The sequence below is a fragment of the Nyctereutes procyonoides genome, unplaced genomic scaffold, assembly GCF_905146905.1.
Source record: "Nyctereutes procyonoides isolate TBG_1078 unplaced genomic scaffold, NYPRO_anot_genome, whole genome shotgun sequence".
NCBI lineage: Eukaryota > Metazoa > Chordata > Mammalia > Carnivora > Canidae > Nyctereutes > Nyctereutes procyonoides.
The window spans coordinates 19,226,532-19,248,601 of record NW_026575036.1 but is presented as its reverse complement, the minus strand read 5'-3'; the positions used below and the strand labels follow the sequence as shown (position 1 = coordinate 19,248,601).

The 22,070-nt window shown below is 34.4% G+C and overlaps 1 protein-coding gene and 1 pseudogene across 4 annotated transcripts in view; one reads left to right on the top strand and one right to left on the bottom strand.

Moving 5' to 3' along the window:
• The window catches only part of CNTN1 (contactin 1), a 347,447-nt gene that overhangs the window by 286,950 nt on the left and 38,427 nt on the right, over positions 1-22,070 (bottom strand). The window lies entirely within an intron of this gene.
• On the top strand, positions 6,402-9,501 carry LOC129505675 (elongation factor 1-alpha 1-like; annotated as a pseudogene).

The window sequence follows — 22,070 nt, the reverse complement described above, 5'->3', positions numbered from 1 at the left end:
CCTGCCCAGCAAGGAGCACGATGTAGGGAATCCCAGGAAACTGAGATTATGACCTGAGCCAAAGGCAGTTTTAACCAACTGAGCCACCCAGGTGCCCCTGTTAATGACTATTAATTGAATAATTTGAGCTGGAGCTCATTTACATCCTTATAAAATAAAAACAAAACATAGAACAAATATCAATAGCTACAATGTAAAAAATATTCTTGACAAAAGGAAAAAAAATGAAACTATATTTTGAAAGGTCATACTGAATACCTTGGAAAATAACCCATCCCATAACAATATATATCCTAGTAAAATTATTAGACTTTAGAGAAAATAGAAAAAAGTCCTTTGGGCAGCCATATACAATGGCCAAGTCACTTATTAGAGAAAGAAAATTAGACTATCATTTCCATAGTGTATATATATTATATATATATATATATACACACACACACACACACACACACATATATATATGGCCTACCTATGTTACCATTCATCTACTAAAATATACAGACAAATACTTTTAAAATACAATATAAGTATAATTTTTTAAAAAGAATTATGTATTTATTTGAGAGAGAGAATATGCACGTGCAAGTAGGGGCAATGCAGGGAGAGAAAATCTTCAATCAGACTCTCTGCTGAGTGTGGAGCCTGACACCTGGCTCAATCTCATGACCCATGAAATCATGACCTGTGCCAAAACCAAAATTGGAAGCTCAAAAGACTGAGCCATCCAGGTGGCCCCAATTTTTTAAATAAATAAGTAGATAAATAGAACTGAGTGCAGGACATGAACTACGAACTAGATTTAAAAATAAAAAAAAACATAATTTGTTTTGTATTGTTGTTACTGAACAATGTAAATATCTCAGGTAATTATAAAACAGAATCACTTTTTAAAAAGGAGATTATAAGATTAAAAAGTAAAACAAAACCACTGAACCCAAATGTGTATCCAGTGGCATTAAAACACTGAGAGGAACCAATGAGAAGTTGCTAATCAACAGGCAAAAAAAGTCTCAGGCAAAATGAGTCAGTTCTAGAGACAACCTGTACTGCATTATTCCTATAGTTAACAATACTGTATTGCACAGAAAACTTATTCATAAGATAATTCTTGTGTTCTTATCACGTATGCACAAAATTAAATACACACACAAGGTAACTGAATAGCAGATTCCTAGTGAGTCTATCAGCAAAAGGAATTTTTTAAAAATTACCTGCTATCAATAATAATATGTATAGTAGTGCTTTTATTGCACACAGTTTTGTATATAATTTGGGGTGAAAAATGTGTGATTTTTGTAATAAAATAATTTTATCATTCCTGATTTTCCTGGTATAGGATTCTCGGCAATGGAGAAAGATACAGATGTAAGATAGGAGGAACTAATATTCCTGAACTCTTGAATCTTAATTATAAAAATCAGTATGAACTAATAATTTATTTGTTCAAAATCAAAATAAAACATTTTTCTTACTCTTTCAACAAAACAAACAAACGAAAAACCCAATAATCGATGCAGTAGCCATAAGTGATCCCCTAGCAATAAATTTGAAGACTTGGAATACTAAGGGAATCCTAGAACTTGGAGATTGTTGATTCAGACCAGAGGTAGGTTATGTACAGGGGGTGGGGTATAGAAAAAACAGATTCAGCTTGAGCTGGTAACTGTTGAAACTGGGTTGTGGGTGCACTAAGAACTCATTAGACTTTCCTGTCTAGTTTTGTACATATAAGAAATTTTTCATAATACACACAAAATAAAAGAACCAGGTCCCACAGTCTATTTGGATGTAAAATTTTATAATGCAGAGAGTTTATAAATGTTTTAAATCTATATAAAACACAATTTTGAAATAGCTATAAAGGGCTACATTCCAACAGAAAATCTAAATGATGGTAACCTCTTTCAAGTATAGTCTGATTTTTACTTCTAAAAAAAGCTGCATGCATTTCTTAGCTCAAAGTGAGGTATGGACTGAATTGTGTCCTTCCAAATTCATATGTTGAAATACTAACTCCAAAAGTAGATTGTATTTGAAGATAGAGTCTTTCTGAGAGAATTATCTTCAGATGAGGTCATAAGAGTGGAGTCCTCGTAGTGGAATTAATGCCCTCATAAGAAGAGACACTAGAGAGTTTGCTCTCTTCTCTCTCTGCCATGTGAGGATACAATGAGAAAGTGGCCATATGCAGTGTATGAAGAGTTTTCAGAACTCAACCATGATCTTGGACTTCCCAGCATCTAGAACCGTGACAAATAAATTTCCATTGTTTAATCCATCTAATTTAATGGTATTTTGTTATGGCAGCTCAAGTTGGCTGATACAGAGCCTTTCCCTTGGTAGTGCTCAATGAATGGTAGCAGAATTTAAGATGATAAATGTCTAAGTTGCCTTTAAAATTCTCAAAACACTAAAAGAACATTTTGTCTTAAACTTGAAATATTCTGAGTATACAAACATAAATCAGCTACCCTGTAAAATATTCATAGCACCAGAGGCTGAAAAATGTAAATGATTAGAAACATTAAATCACCGGCGTGATTACAGAATGGTACTTCAAGAAAATAGAGCAATAACAATTAGAATCATGCTACATAATAACCATCTCTGATGTGGAAAAAATTTCTTGCCTTGGGCATCAAATTAAGGTGAATAGTTATATTCTGTGTAAGAAGATGAATAACACATACATGGTCTGTTAGAGAGAAAAAAGGGGAAACTTATTTACATTTATCTTAATTAATCCTTCACAACATCAAGGGCTTATTCTACTATACCATACTATATCTAGTTTTCTACATATAAACTAAATAGCATGTTAACTAATTAAGTAACAGTTCTACTTTTTGCTAAAATATAAGAACACAAATTAATATCTGGTACTTTGTATTTAGCACAAAAATATAAAGATGTGTTTTTACATAAAAAAGAACAACTGAATGTAGATAAATCATTTTATTTTTATTTTTGTTCTAATAAGATTTTTATCTTTAATCTGATTTTTTAAAAAGGAAGCAAAGGGTATAGTCATAGAGGGGAGATTCAAATTTAGTTGTGGGGTACTATTGTGTGAGAAGCTGACTATTGGCTAAGCATAACAGGATAGTGATAGTTGAAACCATTAATCAGAAAAAAAAGAAACCAATTAATCAGGAGATAATGATACTTCAAGTTCATTATCTTACTGGTGAGAATTTCCTGAAGTATTGAGCGACAACATCTTTGAGTCCTAACTAATTAAGCAAACAGCACAAATTTATATCTTTTTCCTATTTGTGTTATTAATTCACCATTCTTGAGAAGGTTGTGAATAGCAATTCTTATGAGAATAATGAATGTTCTGAGTTGGAAAATTCCTTTAAAAAGTATATTTGGATTTTGGAAGATGTCACAGGAAAGTGGAAGAGAAAATTTAATCCTATAAATATTAATTAATTAATTCATTCATTCATTCATTCATTTAACAATGAGTTATTGGCTGCCTACTATGTGTCAGTAATCATAAGTCTGGGAAATCAGCCACAAACAAGACATGCAAAATCACTATTTTCAAAATACTTATATTCTGTAAGAGAATTAGTATATAAAAACAAGTAAATAATGAAGATATTTTGTTGGTTATAAAAGCTCTTAAAAAATAAAACAAGTAAAATACAAAGTAGAGCATGTCTTAAGGAGTATTTTACATTGGATGATGGGGCAAAGCCCCTTGAAGTGATAGGCAAATGATTAAATAATGAGAAGGAAAAAATATTGGGGGGTCTGGTGTAAATATCTAGTGCACTGGCTCTCCATAACAACTCTCAATTTTGAGTATCATTTAGATTGAACCATAGAATATCTCTTGTTAGTACAGTCACCTATCCATTTCTCAGAAATCTTTGCTTAGTGTCAAAACCTCCAGCACGGATCTCACATCAATTTTGAGTGGTTTCAATATCTATATGCATGAGTCTTCCAACACTCTGGCCTCTAGAATATCTGACTTCTAATTCATTCAGTGATCTTGTCATCAATGCTACCTCAACTCCTCTGGTCATATCAATAAGAAAACCCCTTAATAATCTCAGTTTCTAGCACTACACTCTGACTACTACACCTCCTTTCTTCCCAGTTCACTCAAAGCACCCTGACTGCAATGATTCTCCTATCCCAGCAGGACCCACAAACCATGGTTTTATCACTTGTTTCCTGTCTTTCATCCCCAACTCTTGTCCTCATCACTTTCCTTACCTGTCATATTTTGTACATGACTAAAATCACTCCACTATATAAAACTCTAGCTCTTTTGCTCCTTTCTTGCTTCATTCTCTTATTGGCTAAATTCAGTCCTAGTTAAAATCAATCTCACCTATTATATGCCCACATCTATGTATCTAAACATGACTAGGAAATCAAATCACACCATACTATAATGCTGAATGGCTTTGCTTCATGAACAGTATCTTGAAAAAAGCTGTAAAACCAGACCATTCACTCTCCTACAGTCCTAGATTACTGTTTTATACTTACTCTTCTCTCCTTAAACTGTGAACATTTCCTCCCCCATTCCACCCTTAATGAATAAACACCATGTAAGTGTTATTCTACAAAACCACAACCTCCACTTGCACATAAGATTCTATCCCTCGAGCCCTGCTGGTATAACTTCAGTAAATCTCCCCTGTCTTCTTGTATCAACAGTTTCTTTCTACACTCATTGTCCATTTCTATCAACGAACAGACTTGCTGTAACTTCTCTTTTCCCAGATAAATTTCTTTAGAAGAATAAGCAAATAAGAAAATATTTTTTCTGGAAGAATAAATGGCAAGACTAACAAGCAATTTTTAAAATTTACAGAATTGATGAAACTGTGGTTGTATTAAAAGTATTAGAAGATATTATAAAATTTATGTGGTGAAAATTTGCAAAATAATAGAAAACATTAAAACATAAATAACTGTGAAAAGTCACTGCTCAAAAAAAGTGGACAAATCACATGGTTAAGAAATTCAAAAGAAGATATAGACATAGCTAGTAACATGAAAACATGTGGAAAAAATTTCTTGCCTTGGGCATCAAATTAAGGTGAATAGTTGCATTCTGTGTAGGAAGATGAATAACATATATATGGTCTGTTAGAGAGAAAAAAGGGGAATATTTACTAATGCTTAATAACATAAAATATGTTTTATAAAATATTTAATAATTTAAATATTTACTAATATTTAGTAACATAAAAGATGAGATACTATTCTTGCTTATATATAGTTAAATGAATGCATTGTAATTGTATGTATATACACAACATACACAAACCTATATAATCTGTATTTCTATCTATAAATGTAGCGTACCCACTATTGTGAAACATACAAGAAAGTATTCTCATACTAGTTGGGATATCAGCTGATAACTTTCTGAAGGTAACTTGGCAATATAAAGCAAAAGTCTAAAAAATGTGTTTTTTATGACAGCAAAAAATTAAAAATAATATACATTCCCAACAATGGGAGATTAACAAATAATAATATATCCTTATGTTAGAATGTGATAGGGCAATTAAAAATCATAATCTTGAAGAATGTGTAAAGATATCTGACATTGCTCCAGGCACACTGCCATATCCTATAAAAGAGTATAAAATAAATGGTCTCATTTTCTCAAATATTCACTGTAATATGTACTATAAATAATATACCAAAAAAGAGGGATGCCTGGATGGCTGAGTGATTGAGCATTCTTTGGCTCAGGGCATGATCCTGAGGTCCCACAGGAGGCTCCCTGCAGTGAGCCTGCTTCTCTCTCTGCCTATGTCTCTGCTTCTCTCTCTGTGTCCTTCATGAATAAATAAATAAATTCTTAAAGTAATAATATTCCATAAACGATAAGATAGCAAAGTATTAGGAGTAGCTATTCTGAGTTATGGAGTTATGGGTAAATGTAATTTTCTTCAGTATGTTCTACCTTTTTTATAGTAGTAAATTCAGTTAAGTTAAAAAGCAACAAATATTAAAAATGAAAATGAAAAGCAAAGAGGCTAGTTGGGATAAGGTTATCTTCTTTTCTTTCTTCTTTTTTTTTTTTTTTTTTTTTAGTGAGAATTGGTTAGAGTCACTAGAGCCTCAAGATAGTCACATGGTTTGCATGTCCCTTATTCAGGAAAAATTAGTTTATTTCAGGGTCTTCACCACTACTACCACCACCATATTTGCAGATACTTAACTATGAAAACCACCGAAGGCAATGATATAGTGATGACAAGATTCTATATTGTGTATTCATTCTAAGCATGTATCTTGGGCAGTCAGAGAATATTTCTGAACTTCAATTTTAATTATAAAATAAATGAACTGACTTTTTCACAATGGGTTTGCCACCAGAACACAGGTGTCAAGAAAACCACCACTACACTAAAATGGGAAAGGAATAGACTCATATCAACATCATCACGTAGATTGAACATGTAGATTCAGGCAAGTCTACCACTACTGGCCATCTGATCTACAAATGTGATGGGACAGACAAAACAACTATTGAAAAATTTGAGAAGGCTAATGAAATGAAAAAGGAGTCATTCAAGTATGCCTTGGTCTTGGATAAACTGAAAGTGAATACGAAAGTGGCACTGATATCTCCATGTAGAAATTCAAGACCAGCGATTATTATGTGACACTCATTGATGTCGCAGGACATAGGGACTTTATTAAAAAGATGATTACAGGCACACATCAGGCTGACTGTCCTGCCCTGACTGTTGCTGCTATTGTTGGTCAATTTGAAGCAGGTATCTCCAAGAATGGACAGACCCATAAGCATGCCCTTCTGGCTTACATGCTTGGTGTGAAACAACTAATTTGTTAGTGTTAACAAAATGCATTCCTCTGAGCCACCCTACAGCTAAAAGAGATACAAGGAAATCATTAAGGAAGTCAGCACCTACATTAAGAAAATTCGCTACAATCCCAACACAGTAGCATTTGTGCCATTTTCTGTTTAGAATGATGACAACACGTTGGAGCCAAGTGCTAATATACCTTGGTTCACCAATGGAAAGTAACCTGTAAAGATGACAATGCCAGTGGTACTACACTGCTGAAGCTCTAGATTGCATTTTGCCACCAACTCATCCAACTGACAAGCCCTTGCATCTACTCCTCCAGGACCTCTAAAAAATTGGTGGTACTGGTACAGACTCTGTGGTAGAGTGGAGACTGGTATTCTTAAACCTGGTGTGATAGTCACCTTTGCTCCACTCATTGTTAAAATGAAGTAAAGTCTGTTGAAATGTGCCATCAAGCATTGAGTAAGCCTCTTCTGGAAACAATGTGGGCTTCAATATGAGGAGTTTGTTTGTCAAAGATGTTCATCATGGCAATGTGACAATGACAGCAAAAATGACTCACCAATTGGGGGCATCACAATGCCTGACTTCAAGCTGTATTACAAAGCTTTTCTCATCAAGACAGTATGGTACTGGACCAAAAACAGACACATAGATCAATGAAACATAATAGAGAACCCACAAATGGACCCTTAATTCCATGGTCAACTCATCTTCGACAAAGCAGGAAAGAATATCCACTGGAAAAAAGACAGTCCCTTCAGTAAATGGTGTTGGAAAAATTGGACAGCCACATGCAGAAGAATGAAACTGGACCATTCTCTTAACATTACAAGATAGGGATCCCTGGGTGGTGCAGCGGTTTGGCGCCTGCCTTTGGCCCAGGGCGCGATCCTGGAGATCCGGGATCAAATCCCACGTCGGGCTCCCGGTGCATGGAGCCTGCTTCTCCCTCTGCCTCTGTCTCTGCCTCTCTCTCTCTCTGTGACTATCATAAATAAATAAATTAAAAAAAAAAACATTACAAGATAAACTCAAAATGGTTGAAAGATCTAAATGTGAGACAAGAATCCATCAAAATCCTAGAAGAGAACACAGGCAACACCCTTTTTGAACTTGGCCACAGCAACCTCTTGCAAGACACATCTATGAAGGCAAGGGAAATAAAAGCAAAAGTGAACTACTGGGATTTAATCAAGATAAAAAGCTTCTACACAGCAAAGGAAACAGTCAACAAAACTAAAAGACAACCTACAGAATGGGAGAAGATATTTGCAAATGACATATCAGATAAAGGGCTAGTATCCAAGATCTAGAAAGAACTTATCAAACTTGACACCCAAGAAACAAACAATCCAGTCATGAAATGGGAAGAAGACACAAACAGACATTTCTCCAAAGAAGACTTACCTACACATAGCCAACAAGCACATGAAAAAATGCTCCACATCACTTGCCATCAGAGAAATGCAAATCTAAATCACAATGAGATACCACCTTATACCAGTAAGAATGGCTAAAATTAACAAGACAGGAAACGGCAAATGTTGGCGAGGATGTGGAGAAAGGGGAAACCTCATGCACTGTTGTGTGAATGTAAGCTGGTACAGCCACTCTGGAGGTACAGCCACAGTGTGGAGTTTCCTCAATAAGTTAAAAATTGAACTACCTTATGATTCATCAATTGCACTACTGAGTATTTACCCCAAAGATACAGGTATGGTGAAATGATGGGACACCTGAACCCAATGTTTACTGTAGCAATGTCCACAATAGTCAAACTGTGGAAGGAGCCACAATGTGCTTCAGCAATGAATGGATAAAGAAGATTTGGTATATATATATATATATACCAAATCTTCTTTATATATATATATAATGGAATATTATATATATATATATATAATGGAATATTACTCAGCCATCAGAAAGGATGAGCACCCACCATTTGCTTCAATGTGGTTAGAACTGGAGGGTATTATGCTGAGTGAAATAAGTCAATCAGAGAAAGACAATCATCAAATGGTTTCACTCATATGTGGAATATAAGAAATAGTGAAAAGGACTGTAAAGGAAAGGAGAGAAACTGAGTGGGGAAAAATTTGAAAAACAAACCATGAGAGACTCCTAACTGGGAAATAAGCAGAAAGGGAGGAGGGTGCGGGGGTTGGGGTAGCTAGGTGATGGGCACTAAGGAGGGCATTTTCTGGGATGAGCACTGGGTGTTAAACTATACGTTGGCAAACTGTCTTTAAATAAAATAGATTTTTTAAAAATGACCCACAAATGGTGGCAGCCGGCTTCACAGCTCCAGTGATTATCTTGAATCATCCAGGCCAAATCAGTGCTGGATATGCACCTGTGCTGGACTGTCACAGAGCTTACATTGCTTGCAAGTTTGCTAAGCTGACGGAGAAGATTGATCATTGTAACAGAAAGAAGCTGGAAGATAGTCCCAAGTTCTTGAAACCTGGTAAAATCTGCCATCATCGATATGATTCCTGGCAAGCCTGCGTATGTTGAGAGCTTCTCTGACTATCCTCCTCTGGATTGCTTTGCTGTTTATGACATGAGACAGATGGTTGCTGTGGGTGTCATCAAAGCAGTGGACAAGAAGGAAGCTGGAGCTGGCAAAGTCACCAAGCCTGCCCAGAAAGCTCAGAAGGCTAAATGAATATTATCCCCAATACCTGCCACCCCAGTCTTAATTAGTGGTGGAAAAATGGTCTCAGAACAGTTTAAGTCAACCGGCCATTTAAGTTTAATAGTAAAAGACTGGTTAATGATAACAATGCATTGTAAAACCTTCAGAAGGAAAGGAGAATGTTTTGTGAACCATTTGGTTTTTTGGGGGAGGCAGTTTTAAGTTATTAGTTTTTAAAATCAGTACTTTTTAATGGAAATGACTTGGGACGCCTGGGTGGCTCAGTGGTTGAGTGTCTGCCTTGGGCTCCTGGCATGATCCTGGGTTGGGGGAATAGAGTCCCACATTGGGCTTCCTGTGAGGAGCCTGCCTCACTCTCTGTGTCTCTTATGAATAAATAAATAAATATTTTTAAAAAAGATAATGACCAAAAATCTGTCACAGAATTTTGAGACCCATTGAAACAAAAGTTAAATGAGAAAAAAATGGATTGAATGAGATATCCTCTTTACTTAAGTATTTTAATTACTTATTTGATTCAGTAATACAGAGAATAAGGGAAACATAGTATTATTGTTTTTATAAATCAGATAGTATGCATCTAGAAGAAGATCAAAAGCACTTTACAGTTTAAAATGTAACATTTTGAAATGTAACATCTCAAATTTTTTGTCTTTGACTTTTGTGATGTCATTTTAAAATGTTAAGTAATAGTCTTAAAAATTATTGGGAACTCTTGGTAGCAGAGATTAGAATTATAAACAATTCAATGTACCATGAGTTGTCTTATTCGGCATTAAAGAAAATAGCCGCAAATTGAAATCTATACTTGGATTTCATCCATTAATGCTAGCACCTAGATGTAGGATGAGAGACAAGCTTGATCCCATACAGTTAATATAATTAGATATTTTTCAAAACCTTATCACATAAAGGGTCCACTATTTGAAATATCTTAATTGTTTTACATATTTCAATATTTTTAGCAGGAGCTTCTAGCTTTTATAAAGAAAAGAACTTGAACAGTCCTAAGGTTACTGTCTGGACTCAAGTAAGAGAGTATCATTTGTAGGACAATGAATGTGCTACACACGTTGTAGCTCTGAAACAGTAAATTTAGGACAAGTTCAATTGCACTAAGGCATGGGCTAATAAACATAAGACAAAGCAGTCATTGTGAGCCAAGGCTCATCTATTATAAACATGTGATCACACAGGGCATAAAAGTCTTTGTTCTTGTGTTAGTGCACAGTGGTCAAGGGAAATTATATATTCTATAATTGCTAACCTGCTCATAAAAAAAACAATCAGGGGTTTTATAAATATTAAAATATTTTTACAACTACAAAATAGAAATTGTGAAATAAAAAGATGTAGTTTCACTCCAAACACTGTTAAAATTTTTTTAAATGATTATAAAATAATTGGAGTTTAAGAATCACAAATATAGATGACAGGATTTTGCAGATGTGCCCTATAAATTATCATTTCCTTATAAAAAGATCTTTGACTTACAAAACTCTTTAGAGAACATACAATCTTATTTGACCAATGTAACAGCATCTTGTGATAGAACAGACACGTCTAATTTACTCGTGAGGAGGCTACAGCTCCTCAAGGCTCTTTCCTTTGCTGATATAGCCAGTTAAGTTGTGGGTATAGAACCATGGTCTTCTGAAACCTATTATATTGTTCTTTTCATTGGACTATAGTGTTTTGTACAAAATCCTTGTCCACCATAGACTGAAAATTAAGGAGGCCTGTTTTATATTTTATCATGGTTTCCTCTTGTGATGTCAAGTGACACCATGCTCCTCTCACTTAGCTCTGCCATGCCCAAGAACCACACCTTTTATTTTCCTCTCTCCTTCGGCTTTCTCTTGATATGAAAATTTTAAATGTTCAAGGCTTCCTAGGCTAAAAGAAACAACCTAAACTAGAATATAAGATATTGAGGGTTGGGATTTCTGTCAATTTTGTTCACAATGGGATCCCTGGGTGGCTCAGCGGTTTAGCGCCTGCCTTTGGCCCAGGGCGCGATCCTGGAGACCCGGGATCGAATCCCACGTCGGGCTCCCGGTGCATGGAGCCTGCTTCTCCCTCTGCCTGTGTCTCTGCCTCTCTTTCTCTCTCTATGTGACTATCATAAATAAATAAAAATTTAAAAAATTTTTTGTTCACAATGTCCACTTTCTTTAAGGCTACCTGGAATAATGTCCAGCATAGAGGAGATACTTAGTAAACTTCTTTTAAAATATAAAAATTCCCTTGGTCTGCCTCACTTTAAAGCTGCTAACCTGGGGCACTCAGGTGGCTCAGTCAGCTATGCATCTGCCTTTGGTTCAGGTCATGATTCCAGGGTCTGGAATAGAGCCCTGCATCGAGCTCTCTGCTTTGCAGGGAACCTGCTTCTCTCTCTGCCTCTATACCCAACTCGTGCTTGCTCTGTCTCTCTAGTGTGCACATGCTCTCTCTCTCTCTCTCTCTCTCTCTCAAATAAATAAATATTGGCTATATGACATATATATTTTTTAAAAAGCTCCTAACCTCTCATGAAATTTCCTCTCACTATTATTGTCAAATATCTTGAAACTTCAGTTCACTATATTGTAGCTTCAAACCCACCACTCTTCAGAAACAATCGGTAGGTAATCAATAATCTCCTAAAAATCAAAATGTAGTGGTATCTTTTTAGTGTTCATCCTATTAGAACTCTTGACAAGCTGGACACTCTTTCTTATAAATATTCATCTAGTCACTATCACTGCTATTTTATCTTAATTTTCTTTGTCCCTTTCAGTTTTCTTTCTTCTTTGCTGACATTGCTTCCTTTACCTAAATAAATAATAAAATTCTTTAATTATGACCTTGGCCTCTCTCCTCACTTTGCCAGTTCTCCCTGGCTACATATCTTTTACATCATGGTTACCACAACTGTGCTACTAATATCCAAAACTATTTATGAGCCTCATCTCCTGACTGAGCAAAAAGATTACACAACCTGTCTTCTTGAATGACCCACAGGACTGCAAACATAACATCCACAAAATAAACATTTTTTTCTTTATAATCCTCTTTCACCAAACTGAGTTTTCTTGAGTTTTCCCTCACTAGCATATTTCTTTTTTTCTGATTCTCAGCTGATGTCTGTGCTTTCTATTTCTTTGGGGGAGAAAAAGATGCAATCAAAAGAGAAGTCCTAAATATTGCCAATACCACATCCAGCAACTCACTTTCATCTATACCCATAAACTACATATTTTCTTCTATTAATATGCATAAGCTGTCCTACTCCTATGTAGAGCTAATCCCTCCTTTTGCACTTGGAACCTATCCACACCTTTTTAGCTACTCAAAGACAATACACCAAAATCTGTCCTCCCTTTGCCTCCCTGATTTTTCCTCTCTACCAAAAGATTCCCAATATCATGCAAAATTGATGTTTAAAATCTTTCCATCTTAAAAATGACAACAAACTCTTGATCTACATCCAACTACTGCTCCATTTCTATGGTTTCATTTACAGCAAGATTGAAAAGAGGTGTAAATACTATCTGGCATTGTCCTCTCATTCTCTTGAACTAGTTCAATTAGACTTATAGTCTTGCTGACCTAGGCAATAGCTCTTGTCATGTCCCAATGACTGCTGCATCACCAAAATAATGGTCAATCCGCAAATCTCTTTCAAAGAAACCAGTAGGAGTATTTGACACAATACTGTCCTTCTCCAGTTTTAAGACTTCCCCAACCAATTATATAAAAGAGTGAACATCTTGTCCAGAAACCCCAGACGTCAGTACCTCTTATTCCCCATACTTTTTCTCCTCCTTAGCCAGCTTTACTGAAGCTCTTTACAGTACTTATCACTACCTGGCATATAGTTATTTTTTGTGAAATATTGTCTATATGACATCAAGGACTTGTATTTTGATGAGTCTCTAGCCCATATTAAGCACTCACTAAATATAATTTATACAATTGGTTTTTACTACTTGTACAATTATACAAATTAATAAATTTATTTCAGACCCTCCTAATTTTCACCTGCACTATTTCATGTGACAACTGAAAGGATATTTTTTGTCTCAATTTTCTTCCCTTTAAATCCATTTTTATGTTATCATCATTCCAAAGAACAAATCAAATTATATAGTAAATAAATCTACAATGATAACGTTAAGAAGAAGAAATAATCAATATAATATCTTACATAATTGATAAAAGTTCAGGAAAATTCATATTTCACTGAACATTTGCATTAGCCAATTAATGTGTCTTTTAATTTCTATTAAAAAGTAGTTATTAACAATACTTCATAGCACACAAGTTCAGGTTATTAACAAAAAAACTTACTAAACTGAACTTATGTTTTGTATCCTATCCACCCAAAGAAAGCCTTATTTCCTTCATTTGAAAGATATCTCAAGTAGTATTAACAATATTTGCAAATACATGTATAAAGGACTAATATAATTATCAAAAGAAGTATTTTTTCAGTAAAAGTATCACTGAGTTGTGGTAGATTTAATTGAAAGGTGGACAATGGAGATATAGGCTATCTACTTTAAATATATTGTATATCTATTTTGCTATAATACCTGGCCCACTGTGTGAAATCAATAAACATTAATTTATGTTAATGTACCTTAAGTCTTTAAAAAAGGACAACTCTATACAATCATCATATAGCTTATTTCCTAAACCATACTTACAAAATGGAATACAATCCAGAGAAATTAAATAAAGTATTGGTGCTCTTTAGTTAGCACTAATAAATAAGAACACCAAGTTAATCATTCATGTAAAAACTGAAAGAATGAAATAATTCATTAATATCAAAAACGTTATGGTAGAAGACCAAGTATAAGAACCTAAGAAGTGTTCTGTGTTCAGGCTTAACACATTGTAATTTTAACTTGGCAAGAAAAGATAGATTAAAAATACACATTGTGTCTATAATTTTAAACTATTGTTTATCAGAAAAGCATTTTATTTTCTGCTAAATTGTTTCTTAGATTGATTCCTCTGACTTTATCCTATTCCTTTTTCTTACACTTGGTGATTTCCAATTAGACTTGTAGATAGATGAATAGTTGGTTAAATCAGTAATGAAATATTTTTAATAGGGATGCCTGGGTGGCTCAGCAGTTGAGCATCTGCCTTCAGCTCAGGGTATGATCCCAGGGTCTGGGGATCAAGTCCCGCATCACTGGACTCCCTGAGAGGAGCCTGCCTCTCCCTCTGCTTATATCTCTGCCTCTCCCTATGTATCTCTCATGGATAAATAAATAAAATATTTTAAAAGAGAGATGAATATTTGTAATAAAACATCTAATAATGGTAATAAAACATCCTAATTATTAGACATCAATATATTTAATGTATTTTTTGTGATTAAACAGTGAAAATAAAAGCCAAAGTTCTATTTAAACAGTTTTCATTTTGTATTGTGTTTTAAATATCTTGAGTACAACAGCAACATTTATAAGTGAGCACAATAAAAAAAATAAAAAAATAAGTGAGCACAATAATTTTCAACTATAACAACTATTCCAATATGAAAATAAATATCTTAAGAATAGAGTACTATATGCATGCATAACCAGTCTTTAGAAATTTTATATTATTAAAGAACATTTTGGGGACAGTGTCACGTAATTTGTCTGGGTTTAAAATCCCATCTGACACTCACTAGCTGTGAGAATTTTGTAAACTACTATGCCTTGGCACTTCAGCTACTTCATCTGAAAAGTAAGAATATTACCTACTTCATCAGTTTGTTGCAGAGATTAAGTGATGTATATTTCTTACATAAACCTTGGAGTTACTTTTCATTCTACATTCTTCTTCAACCCTTCAGTATGCAGTCCCAGTCCTTCTTTCCAATGTCTCTTCACCTAATAATCAATACTAATAAACCCGTCCTCTCCCCAGGTGCTTACATCATAGTCCACCTTTACTCCCCAGTAGATTTTCTTTCATCCAGTATTAACTCCTCAAAAAGTACAACAAACCACTACCAAACCATACATTCCCCTTTTCTCTTCAAATACCTGTAATAACTCCCACTGCTTACAGAATGAAGTACAAATTCCTGAGTTTGTATTTTATGGCATCCACAATCTGGGTGTCCTGCCTACACAGCTTAAAGTCTAATATTCTCCTTCATGAATACTCCATGTCACTCAACTAGTGCTACTCATTTTCTAGAAAGAAGTAATGCAAATTCAACCTCCTTTATCAAAACAGTGCTCCATTGCCTGCAATGGACTCACCCTTCTCTGTATTACAGCTTTCTATTAAGGAACATTTCTTTAACAGCAAATCAGAGTCAAGTCCATTAACACTTCTTATGACTTATTTTTCTTAAAATTTTTTATATTGTTATTCATGCTGTCATTTTACAGCAATAACCTCCTGACTGGACTATTTCTTCTTTTGACCTTCAAAATACCCTAATTCACTATATTGGAAATACCCAATAAGCAATTTGTTCAATTAGTAAATTAATTCCTCTGTTAAAAAGCATAAAATCTTGTTTCCTTAATCAGAATATAAATTCCTTAAGGAAAGAGATTTGGCTGTATTCTCTCATATTCTAGAATTCAATAGAGTGGGTTGAATAAGATAGGTGTTCAATTATTTGTGTTTTTTTTTCACTCAAGTAGAATCACATCCCACTAATGTTACATATGTATTATGCCTCCATGCAAGAGTCTTCACACACAATCATCTCCCTTCAGTAAATCTATGAATCTATCATTAGAGATTTCTCTGTCTGTCCTTAAAAACTGGGATACCCCAGAGATCCTTTCCACTTCTTCCTACATTCACCCTCAATGGCTTTAACAACCAATTTTATTCCATGAACTTCCAAGTCTCTCTTTCCCACTTAGTGCCTTTATTTTAAGTCCTATCCTATGTTTCTTTTTAACATTTGCTTGAAAGGATTTTGTACAAAAATATTCATGGGAGTTTCTTTTATCACTTCTGGCCTCCTCTACAGGGTTTCACGTTACCATGCCTGTTTCTCAAGTGGAAACCTTAGTAGCTAACTTCGCTTCTTTCTCTACCTCACTCATCATGAATAACAAGTCACCAATTTCCAGCTCTTCCACTCTAAGTATCTCCAGAATGTGACACATCTTCTCAACTCTCACTTCATCCACTCATTCTTCTTTGGCATTCTTTTATTTCTTTTCCAAACATTAATTCCAAAAACTTTTTTTAAAAAAAGATTTTATTTATTAATTCATGAGAGACAGAGAGAGAGAGAGACAGAGAGACAGAGAGAGAGAGAGAGAGAGAGAGAGAGAGAGGCAGAGACATAGGCAGAGGGAGAAGCAGGCTCCATGCAGGGAGCCCGATCTGGGACTCAACCCTGGGACTCTAGGATCACGCCCTGGGCCGAAGGCAGGCACTAAACTGCTGAGCCACTCAGGGATCCCCTAATTCCAAAAACTTAATCCATATTATCCCGTTTAACCTTTACACCAATCATTTAGATTAACACCATTTTCTAGATGAAATTGATGCAAAAAAATGTCAGTAAAGTGATAACATAGCTTGTAAGTGGCAGAGCTGGCATCTTTCACCATGCAACAATCTCCTGTCTCTGTGTCACTCCTTCTAATTATTTTTTTCAAATACTGCTTTGTCCCTCATTGCCCACACATAGCAATTCAAATTTATTAGTATTTCAAAGAAAGTTCTTGAAAGTCTATAGGAAGTGTAATTGTCTTAGCTTACCTCATGACATTCCCTACTCTATAATACCATGTGTTCCTGATGAACTGAACAGAATAAAACTTAGGAGATGCTAGGTCCTTTCTCAATCCCATCATTTTGTTCATGCCTTAACTGCTTAGAAAACTGCCCCAATTCTTTCCCCCCGCTCAAAGGAGACACAAAGCTTTTTTCTTCCATGAAGCTGTTCCTCCCTCTGTCATCAGATTGCAGAATAACCTTGTTCTGCTCTTTGAATTTCTGTAACACTGTATTTATATATCTACTGCATTCTCTATTATAAGTTAACAGATTTTAGTTGTTGGCTAATCTATTTTCCTTCCTAAGTAATAATACCCTCCAGAGTAGGAGATCATATCACTTTCTTATTCAATTATATTAGTTGCATATCTACTATATGATAATGCTTAACTCAGTCCCTGGCTCATAGTAGATATTCAATATATAAGTATGCAGAAAATTATCAGAGTACCAGATTATGAAGCAGATATTCAAGAAAGGGGTAATTTTTATCAGATAGCCTTCAAGATCAAGGAGACTTATAAGAGAACTAATACAAGAGCCTGAAAGGTCTCCAGGAATAGAAGGCAAAGAAAATGAAAGAAGATGAGATACAGAAATGAAGGAAGAGTTCAAAAGCAGCAAAGACAAACATTTCTCCCTTGAAAATTTTGTCATTTCTGAAATGTTAAATAATAAAATGCAAGTTGATTTGGATAGAATTCTCTGCAACAAAGATAAAGCATTTTCCTTTCCTTCTTTGTGTAAACTCTTGGTTCAGCTATTGACCGATGGAGCTATTATGGTGAAATACCACTCTACTAAATGCTTTCAGTTTTAGCCCATTTAAGCTATTGTAAAACTCAACTTGGCAGTCACCTTGCTACACAGTGAAAGAACAGGATAAATGAAACTTCCCTGAAGTTCTTTTTATCTTCAAACAGTAGGAGAACATTATTGGCTCCCTCCAGTTGTGGCTAGGTTACACGGGTTATATTTTAAACATTTTAGGCCAAACTCCCATTGTAATGTGATATTATTGGGCCAGTTTGTCTAACTTGAGAGAAACCCCTATTATTATAAGTAGAAGTAGTTTTCATTCATTTTTTGAGAGTATACATAAAACCCTTGGAAAGATTAGAAATCTCGATTTTTTCCCCTTTTGAGTAAATGGAAAAACAAGAAATTCAATCTCTCAAAGTAAATTTTAAAAATGTAACAAAGTTGAAATGTGTTTAATTAGTAATCATAATATATTATAAATTCATTGCTAGAATTTTTAATTTTCCATATAAATTCAATCTAATAATAGTTATTTATAAACATAACATGAAAGATAAGTAAAAACGAGATTATACTTGTAATCAAGGAAAATAAGTCTGAAGTAAAATCAATTCATCTACATCTTTGCTTCTCTGAGAGTTGACATTTACTATTTATTATGTTGAACAATTTACTTCACCAATGTCACATTTCCTCATATCTAAAATGAAAATAATATGCAAATGCACTGGCTGTTTCAAGTATTCAGCTGATATAAAATTTGGCACATATAAGTGATCAATATATGTCATTTGAAAAGAAATTTAAACACAGTAAAGGGATCAAATTCAGTCTCTCATTGAGAGGATTGCTCAATAGCCTTTAATTAAAGCTAAGTGGTCAGATTATTTCTAACTAGATTCATTGTTTCAGTTCATCATTCTTATAATTTTTTGTGGTAAAGTATTTGATATTTTATAGAGCACGTAGAGGGAGAAAGGATGGGCCATAAAAAAGAGGGGATCTTGTTCATTAACGTCTTTGAGTCACATGTGGAAAAATAAAAAATGGGGATTACAGTTTATTTATTTAATTTATAAGTTTAACTGAAGTCAAAATTCAAAATTATTGAAGCTGATTTAAAGTGGAGTAGACAGGGCAGCCCGGGTGGCTCAGCAGTTTAGCGCAGCCTTAAGCCCAGGGCCTGATCCTGGAGACCCAGGATCGAGTCCCATATCGGGCTCCCTGCATGGAGCCTGCTTCTTCCTCTGCCTGTGTCCCTGCCTCTCTGTCTCTGTCTCTCCTGAATAAATAAATAAAATCTTAAAAAAAATAAAAAATAAAGTGGAGTAGACAAATAGTTGTAAGGATATACTCCATAAAACTAGAAATATTGCTGAAATTTTAGAAATATTCTAGAAATTTTGTGTATTTGTTTGCCTGATTGTTTGTGTGAGATATTATTTGAGCATATGTGTGATATTTTACTGAAAGGACTTCAACTGACATTCAACAAGTGACTTCAATATTTATTAACCATTGATTATGTATACACATGCTGGGAACTAAGTGCAAAAAGATAAATACAATTTTGTCCCCAGGAATGCACTGATAGAAAAGATTGGCATTTAATTTAAAAATTGCAAGATTCATGTATGAGACTCACTTGTGAGCTATAAAATTCACATTTACAGGGAGAGGTGGTACACTTAGTCCATCCCACTGGGAATGGGCAGATATGGTAACGAATTAATTTTTTAGGATGAATAAAAACCGGCCAAGTGAAATAATTTGAAAGGATATTCCAGGCAGTGAGAAATGGCCTGTGTGTGGAAGGGATGGGGAGAAGCATTCAGAGTTATTTGAGTGCTAAAGACAGGGCTGAAGAGGTAGGCAGGGCTGAGTCCTAGATTGTCCTTCATTCCTTACTAATGTGATTAACATTTGCCTAATGTGCAGTAAAGAGGCACTGAACTATTTTATGTAAGGAAGCTAACACATTACATGTGTATGCCATAGATCATTTTGACTGAGGTAGAAGACGAAAAATACTGCAAGCATGAAGAGCAATTAAAGAGCTATTATAATTTCCAGATAAAAGGTGATGGAGAACTGAACTAGGACAAAAAGAAAAAAAAAGAGAAGAATGATAGCAAAGACTCAAAAGTAGGTGGGTAAATCCACATTATGTAATGATGGTCACTATTTTACTTCTATGGGCATGTGATGTGCTAAGATGATACAACTGCAGCTCAAATGTAATGTAATTACATTTATTTATAATGTATTTTATTACAAGGTTAGGTTATCCCCTTTATCAATCATCATTCTCAGATTTACCTGTACGTTCTTATAAATTCATTTATCCTTATGAACTTTAGAATCCATTATGTTGTCTAGTTCACAAAATTTATATTGAGATTTTTTTTAGAGAAATTAAATTTATTAACATGAAAAGCACAGGTTTCTTTGTATCATAAGTCTTCCTATCCAAAACTAAAAGGCAGCATGTTTTTCTGTCTATGCATCCAACTCTTCCTTTCTAACGCTCAATAGTGTAGTATGTTTTCTTCATATGGATCTCAGATTTACTGATAAGTTTATGTAAAGATAGCTTTTCTTTTGTGTTACTATCAATGAGGTCTATTTACCCGTTATGTCTTCTTTAAAACTACTTTTATAATAGTAAATAGGATTATAAAATGGACACCCTTGTACTAAACATCAACCTTGGCTTATTCTAGCATTTGACTATATTTGCTTCAGATTTTTCCTTAAAGAAATCAAACAATACAGATGTGATTGGTGCCTCTGTTTACCTTTCTAGAGCTCTCTTCGAGTTGAGATGTTATATAAAATTCAGGATTCCTTGTTAAACTTGAATTTTAGATAAACAATGACTCAGTTTTTAATATATCTCATGCACTAAGCAATTCTAATGTGTTTTTATTTACTAAATATGACAACTTTACCTCTTAAGGCAGAGAAATATCCCAATTTTGTTTATCATTCTTAAACATTTCAAAATTCTACTACTATACATTATGTGGTCTTAAACATTTCATAGTGTTGTTTTGCACATCCTCAAAACTTATGTAAATAGTTCAAATATGTTGTTTCCATTGGCTCAAACCAAGGATTGTAGCCTTTTCTCTTTGACATATTCCAACTATCTGAACAATGTTTGTGTTGAGTTGGCTGTATCTGAGACAATGTAACAGCATATCCTTTGTCAGTATTTTCTTGTACCCTGGATGGATATTTGTTGCATTTGACAATGCTTCATCTTTAACTGTGATTCAAGAGGACAAATATCCCTAATTTTGTCAAAAACATGGTTTGTTTATTTTGCAATTCTTGTTTTAGTCGTTTCAGAGTAGGGAAAGGGAAAGAAATGTCTTTGTTTCTCCTTACAACTGGAATTCCCTTGTGCCCTTGAAAGTAATTGAGGACTGAAGTAGCATTCTAAACTAATGGAATCAGAATCTTCCAAGGTCAGTCTAAAAGTGTAAGCTGTGTAAGTTGACAAACTCTAGAGGTTATTCTTTTATGGGAGACTTATTGTCTTAGTTGACAAACTACAGGTTATTCTTCTGTGGAAGACCTATTGTCTTAGCTAAGCTTACAGTTTGTCAATTTACACAGCTTACACTTTTAGACTGACCTTTGAAGATTTGGGATCCAGTCCCACATCAGGCTCCCCATAGGGAGCCTGCTTCTCCCTCTGCCTGTGTCCCTGCCTCTCTCTGTATGTCTCTCATGAATAAATAAATAAAATATCTAAAAAATAAAATATTCTACTTTATTTTCTTCATGTGAAACAAATGTACATTTTTAAGCATGTTATTGTACATTTTTTTAAGATTCTTGCTATTTCTAAATATAGTACTAAACTGACTTCCATAAAAGCTACTGGTTTTAATCTCTTAAAGTCTATAAATGGCTTTAATTATTTAACTAGAGGTTAACTCAGATTTTCTAGGAAGGTTGAGTTTGAGTTTTGTTGGATTCCTGGATGTTGGAATATGTCAGCCTGCGAAAGTGAATAAAGTATCCTTTGAAACTTTCAACAATCTCTTGATGATTTAAAT